The sequence below is a fragment of the Berghia stephanieae genome, chromosome 14 (assembly GCF_034508935.2).
Source record: "Berghia stephanieae isolate SIO BIC M18660-M18661 chromosome 14, UCSD_Bste_1.3, whole genome shotgun sequence".
In the NCBI taxonomy this organism is placed as follows: domain Eukaryota; kingdom Metazoa; phylum Mollusca; class Gastropoda; order Nudibranchia; family Aeolidiidae; genus Berghia; species Berghia stephanieae.
In genome coordinates this window covers 10385433-10392932 of record NC_088373.1, presented here as the reverse complement: position 1 = coordinate 10392932, position 7500 = coordinate 10385433, and the positions used below count along the sequence as shown (strand labels likewise).

The 7500-nt window shown below is 35.2% G+C and overlaps 1 protein-coding gene across 1 annotated transcript in view; it reads right to left on the bottom strand.

Moving 5' to 3' along the window:
* Window positions 1-7500, bottom strand: part of LOC144960088 (uncharacterized) — an 88129-nt gene that overhangs the window by 49291 nt on the left and 31338 nt on the right. Inside the window, exon 2 of the mRNA XM_078893038.1 lies at window positions 261-1157. The gene's annotated coding sequence lies outside the window, so the exon portion shown is untranslated. The remainder of the gene's footprint in view (window positions 1-260; window positions 1158-7500) is intronic.

Sequence of the window (7500 nt, the reverse complement as noted above, 5' to 3'; positions counted from 1 at the left end):
TATTATTATTATTATTATTATTATTATTATTATTATTATTATTATTATTTATTATTATTATTATTATTATTATTATTATTATTATTATTATTATTATTATATTATTATTATTATTATTATTATTATTATTATTATTATTATTATTATTATTATTATTATTATTATTATTATTTTTATTATTATTATTATTATTATTATTATTATTATTATTATTATTATTATTATCATTATTATTATTATTTAACTTAAAAAGAACTCACCTGTATAGGTTGGCCAAACAACAGAAAAGTTATAGTACACAGACACACTCACACACCGTGTAGTGTGTGTCACGTTAGCCGCTCATTATCTCCTGGTTAAAATGTGGTGAGAATTACTAGATCACCGCCGTGGCTGGCAAACAAACAATCGATTCATAGACAATGGTCAGACGCCAGCCACAATAGACTATATCCTGAAATTATGACGTCAGTCGAAATCAATCTTTAACATAATACAGACACAATTCAATGATAAAATCTAAAACTCTTGCCTCAGAAGAACACTTGAACGCTTTTCTAATCATGAATATTCATCATGATATTTCTTGTATGAAGAAAGTTATGCGGACATTATCAATAAATGACGTCATCAATTTATGTGTTCCTCGTGAAACCTACGACCCCAAATAATAACGATCTGATTTTATGCTGATGATATCGACTTTGGCGCGAATGCAGGGGGAATCCTTTTTAACATTAGTGGCTACAAAACATCCAGAATTCTTCTTTCACTGGAGGAAGAAAGAAATATCCGATTAAGTATTCCTCAAGCTGGCCTGCGGACAATAAAACCCGCTCTCAGTCGGCTAAAATATCATGTATTATCTGGCAATATTTCATGATGATTATGATGATATCAATTTCATATCGATGTTGTTGTTGATGTTGTTATTATTATTATTATCGATGTCGTATTATTTATTCGACGGGCCAGGTTTTTGTCTCTCACGGTATCGTTTTCATTCCTTTCCATTTGCCGGATGTTGTGAAATAATAAAACAAATGGAGATCACTCTCTTCTATCGTTGTTGGTTATAATTTGAGATGATTTATTGGTTGTTTGGCTCCAGTCTGTTGTTGTCATTTGATGTTTCTTGTTGTTTTTGTCTTTAAATTCTGGAAATGAGGAAACAGGAAGACGTAAAATAAGAGTTAGTGAGGGGTTTCTGGTTATAAAATCAACAGAAATATAATTATTCAAACAAACAAACAATTTATATTTTTTTTAAAAAAGAGAGAATAAACCTGAAAAACAAAAACAAACAAAAAACAGACAAAGACTAAACAAAATGAAACCAAATGACAAGCAACCCCCCTCCCTTTTCGCCCAAAAAATACAACAAAATAATAGCCAAAATATAAATGAGTCGATAAACAAATCATGAATATAAATATGAATAAATAAGTAAATGAATAGACAAATGAATTAATAAAGAAACAAATAAATAAATAAATAGATTTTAAAACAGGAAAATAAATAGATATAGATCAATCAATCAATCAATCAATCAATAAATAAATAAGTAAATAGATAGATAAAAAAACTAAATAAATAAATAAATAAATAAATAAAATAGATGAATAAATAAATTTATTAATTTGAATAAGAATAAACAAAAAAAGCAAGTCAAAGTACAAACATTTAATCTGGAACTCCCCATGTTAGATCATTGTCATGAAATCCGTCGTGATTTCAGAGATAATCAACGTTTCTGTAGCTTTAAAAGGATAATTTATTGTTACCCTCTGGACAGCACGTTATCGCAAAGTTCTTTGTGCCAAATAGAACAGTCAATGCTTCCCAAGTACTCGGAAAGGTCTGGAAACATAATGACTCACCCTGGATCGAAACTGATCCCGCTTTACTCGTGAGTCGAGTGCGTTATCAACTGAACAATCGGAGATATCCGCATTTAGATATTTCAAAAAAGTAAAATTCAAGAATATACTAAAGAAAGCAAATAATTATCGAACAGAGAAAAATAATAAAATAAATGAATGAATTTTTAATAAAATGATGATGGCGATGACAATGACGATGATGATATTGATGATGACGATGGTGAGGATAATGGTAATGACGATGATGATGATGATGAAGGCGTCGATGATAATGATCGTATTTTGAAGTCTAGTTTGTTTTTAATTACCAGGACAAAATACACGCAAAATCACGTTTTTATTACAATGAAACTAGGTCAGAAGAGGATAAAAGCGACTCTGTGACCAATCTAAGAGAGAACGATAGATAGATAGACAGATAGCGAGCGAGCGAGCGAGCGAGCGAGAGAGAGAGAGAGAGAGAGAGAGAGAGAGAGAGAGAGAGAGAGAGAGGAAGAAAGAGAGAGAAATTAAGAGAGAGAGAGAGAGAGAGAGAGAGAGAGGGAGAAGAAAGAGAAAGAAATTAAGAGAGAGAGAGAGAGAGAGAGAGCGAGAGAGGAGAGAAAGAGAGTGATAGAAAGAGAGACAGACATAGAAAGAAAGAGAGAGAAAAAGAGAGGGAGAAAGATAGAAAGTGTGTGTGAGAGAGAGAGAGAGAGAGAGAGAGAGAGGGAGGGAGAGAGAAAGAAAGATAGAGATATATAGATAGATAGAGAGAGAGAAAGAGAAAAAGAGAGAGAGAAAGAAAGAGAGAAAGAGAGAGAGAGAAAGGGAGAGAGAGAGAGAGAGAGAGAGAGAGAGGGAGAGAGAGAGAGAGAGAGAGAGAGAGAGAGAGAGAGTCAAGTTTATGTAGGGTACAAACCATAAAACCCGTTGGAGATCTTAGTTGTTTATCTGTAGGCATTGGGATTGAAATCCAAGTCTGTTAGCGGATCAGGGGAGATCGATGCGTGGGATGGGAGAAGGGTATTGGGGGTGGGGGGTGAGGGAGGGGGTGGGAGGGGGGGGGGTTGGAGATTGACTCGATAAATAACTGTAATTTTGTCATTTTATTTTCCAACTCGTTCAAGTAGGTCTCTCATCACCGATAATTTCTTTGACTCTTACAAATGTTTAGAACAGAGCGTTTTATAAAGAGTTGAAAATATCGCAAAAGTGGACTGGAAACTCAACTTCGGTTAATCGCAACTTGGGTTAATCGCAATATTTTCCCTAATCCCAAGGTGTTGCGATTATCCGGAGTGGACTGCACTTACCAAAAATATATGTCATAATATTATATAGGGTGTTTTTTTAAGACTACCCAATAAAGACCAGACGAAACATTGACAAGGAAGGCTCTGCGATGGACACCCCAAGGAAAGAGGAAGCGAGGCCGCCCCAATGAGACCTGCAGACGTGCCGTGGAGAGGGACCTAAAGTAGAGAGGTCTGTCCCTATAGGAGGCCGCAAGAATAGCTAGTGACAGGACCAGGTGGAGATCCCTTGCATGGCCTCAAGGGCCAGCAGGCCTAGGTAGGATTGAGGGAGTGAGTGAGTGATAACGAATTGAAATTGCTTAAAAACTAGAAATGATTGAAACATCTAGATTTTCGCATAGTTTTTCACCCCCTATTCAATTTTTTTTGTGTGATGAAAATTACAGGAAGCCGTTACAATACAGTCACGCTTGTTGTAAAAAGGGGAGAAAGTTGACTCAACGGTTTTATTTTTGACGCAAAAATTGGAAGAAAACTAAAAATGCGTCTGATTCAGTTTTACACAAAGTGTATTTAACACACAGGACAGGGATTTCATAAAATGCAAAATAACTTGTATCATCTGTACTCGACGATACAAGTTATTTTGCATTTTATTTTATTTTATTTGTTTTCCACGTTAATTTGTGTATTGCGTAAGCGCTTTGAGGTTTCGACGAAAGGCGCTATATAAATATGCTTATTATTATTATTATTATTATTATTATCATTATTATTATTATTATTATCATTATTATTATTATTATTATTATTATTATTATTATTATTATTATTATTATTGTTATTATTATTATTATTATCATTATTATTATTGTTGTTGTGCTGACGAAGGGTTTGTACCCGAAACGTCCATTGTCTGTATCGCTCCTTTACGAAGCCTCTCCATTTTCACTCTTTTTGTTAGTATTTTCACGATCACAGGCTTCAGGCAGCCCCTACCGTTTTCTACTTTTCATAGTTATTTGGGGAACTTCATGTTTGTAGGTGAGTAAGATTGAGAGTAGGTTCGAACTCCGCCGTGAGAGAGTAAAATAATTACCAGATTAGTAACGGGCGGCGATAATGCTGGCTCTGTGTGTTTATATATATATATTTATTATATATATATATATATATATATATATATATATATATATATATATATATATATATTATATATATATATAAACACACAGAACCAGCATTATCGCATTAATTATATTATTAATTATATTATTAATTATATATATATAGATGTGTGTGTGTGTGTGGTTGTGTGTGTGTGGTTGTGTGTGTGTGTGTGTGTAGATTGCGAGTAGGTTCGAACTCCGACGTGAAAGGGTTAAATAATTACCAGTTTAGTAACGGGCGGCGATAATGCTGGTTCTGTGTGTGTTTATATAGATAGATGCGTGTGTGTGTGTGTGTATGTGTGTGTGTGTATGTGTGTGTGTATGTGTGTGTGTGTTTGTGGTGCTGTTCCCTTCTAACATTAAATTATTATTGCTAAATCGATATTGATGGAATTAAGATTGTGTGGGCGTTGGGAGTATGTGCATGTATGTGATTGTGTGTGTGTGTGTGTGTGTGTGTGTGTGTGTGTTTTGTATGTGAGTTTTTCTATGCTTGTAGAGGGAGAAAAGAATATTATATATGTATTTATAATTACGGCATCATGAGATATCGTTGCCTAGGGATTCTATTAAGGAATGTGGATAGTTCATCAAACAAGATGTCTGATGTGAACAGGAATATATTATATGGTGGTGATGATGATGATGATGATGATGATGATGATGATGATGATGATGATGATGATGATGATGATGATGATGATAATAATAATAATAATAATAATAATAATATAATATTTTTTATTATTGTGATTATTATTATTATTATTATTATTATTATATTATTATTATTATTATTATTATTATTATTATTATTATTATTATTATTATTATATTATTATCATCATGCCAATGATCAACAAGAGGAGGAGGAGGAGGAGGAGGAGAAGGAGGAGGTTGAGGAGGATGGTGATATTATCAATAATAATAAAAGACCATTGACACTACACAGAGACAGAGCGTCCAAGAAGTTTGGAACCAATAAGAAAATAGTTTACGGAGAAACAGACAGCACAGGTAAGTACGGAATGTTAGCAAAAATTAAAGAGAAATAATTCAAGTTTTGTTGAACGCAAACCAGCGCTTAACAGAATTTTAACGATTATTTACTATAATATACACATCTATAATGCATTTCAACGTGTCTATCATTTTGTGTGTTCAGTACTTTGATGCGTCTCTCAAGTTCTCTCCAAGTGTTTTTGACAATTCCTTGCTGACTGATTCAACTGCCATCAATAAACGAGGGCAACAACAACAACAAACAAAAAAAAAAAAAAAAAATCAACCAACAACAAAAAAAAAAAATAAATAAATAAAAATAAAAAAAGAAGGCAAAAACAAGACGAAAAAAAAAAAAGAAAAACAGCAAAAACAAAAACAAAAAAACAACAAAAAACAGAAAAAAACTAGAACAAACCCCCCCCCCCCCCCCAAAACATCAAAACCCAAACAATCAAACAAAAAATATCCCCCAAAAAACCCAACACCAAAACTCCTCCCCCTCCTCCCCCCCCCTCCCCAAACAAACCAAAAAATGCAACTTAAATGAATTCTTTATGAACTGAAACACATTTCTCGTCATGATAATCTCCATTAGTTTTTAGAACAATAAATTAAATACGATTTGTTATCGGTTCCAGTCTTCCGGTATGCCGCCCTGTATATAACGCAACACACAACTAAAACAAGTATCAATACGCTTGATTACCGGAAAGGGGGGGGGGAGGGGGGGGAAGGGGGAGAAATTGTTATTTAAATGGAATAAATTAAAAATTAAAATTGAGCTTTTATATAGCGCAATATCCACTCAATGTGCTCAAAGCGCTATACAAGGGGTCTCTGGTCAACAGCAACATTTAACATTGAGGACGGGAGATGACGCCTGTTAGGCGATATTACAATTTTCGGACAAAGACAACGCTGTTAATGGCCAGGTACTCATTTTACACCTGAGTACGGTGAGAGAATGTGAGTAAAGAGCCCTTTTCAAGGGTTCAACTATGCGCCGAGCGCGAGGCTCGAACCCAGGACCTTCCGATCCGAAAGCGGGTGTCATACCACAAGACCACGTAGCCGCAAAATAAATAGATCTATTCATTCTCATCAAGACTCTAATGGGTTTAAAAAAAAAAAAACCCGTAGCCTTTAATGTGTCCAAACGACCTCCCGCACCGGATATTCTCTCGCTCCTTTCTGAATTGCTCACCTACAAAATCACGTGTCCTCACGAGACCGACCGGCTTCGGATTTAGCACTTTTAAGCTGATTACATTAGCGATGCAATTTGCACATACTCACACATACACATAGAACACTGACACAAAATCACACACACACACACACACACACACACACACACATATACTCTCCCTCTCTCTTTCTTTCTCTCTATTTGTCTTTCTCTCTCTCTCCCTCTCTCTATCTCTCTCTCTTTTTATTTTCTCGTCTCGTTCTCTCTCTCTCTCTCTCTCTCTCTCTCTCTCTCTCTGTCTCTCTATCTATCTATCTAGCTATCTATCTATCTCTCTCTTAAATTTCTCGGCTCGTTCTTTCTCTCTACCATTCTTTTGTTTTTCCTTCTTTCTATGTGCGGCTATGTGGTCTAGTGGTATGACACTCGCTTTCGGATCGGAAGGTCCTGGGTTCGAGTTTGAGAGAAACACAAATCGAAACCTGTGATTATGAACTTTGAAACTGACCATAGATGCCATACCCAAGGACACAACGTTGGGTCGAGAATAAATTACCACAATCACTGTCACCCATCCAGCAATAACTGACCACGCTTAATTAACAGGCTCTTGACCGGTGGTTACATACAGATTTGAATGATCCGGCGAGCTAAATGGGTAAGTATTTTACCTAAATACATGGCATCAATAATAAGTCTTTTGTGTGTGAGCGGCAACCACCAAGGAACATTATTATCTTTGCCAAGCAAACGCTTTGACCACATAACACTCACTAGATTCCCTGAACACGCAACGGACTGTGAGAAGCCAAATTCCTCGAGAGCGATCAATATTCTCCCTGTCGCCCTGAGCCAATGCCTAATTGGGTTATTTTAACTATGAATGGGGGGTGCTGACATACGTGACCTACGTGACCTGTCCATCCGACTATTGTCGGAAACGATCTGTTTGGGACGGATTTTTTTTCTACACAATAGAAAGTATGAAGTTGACGTCACTGACGTCTTTGTAA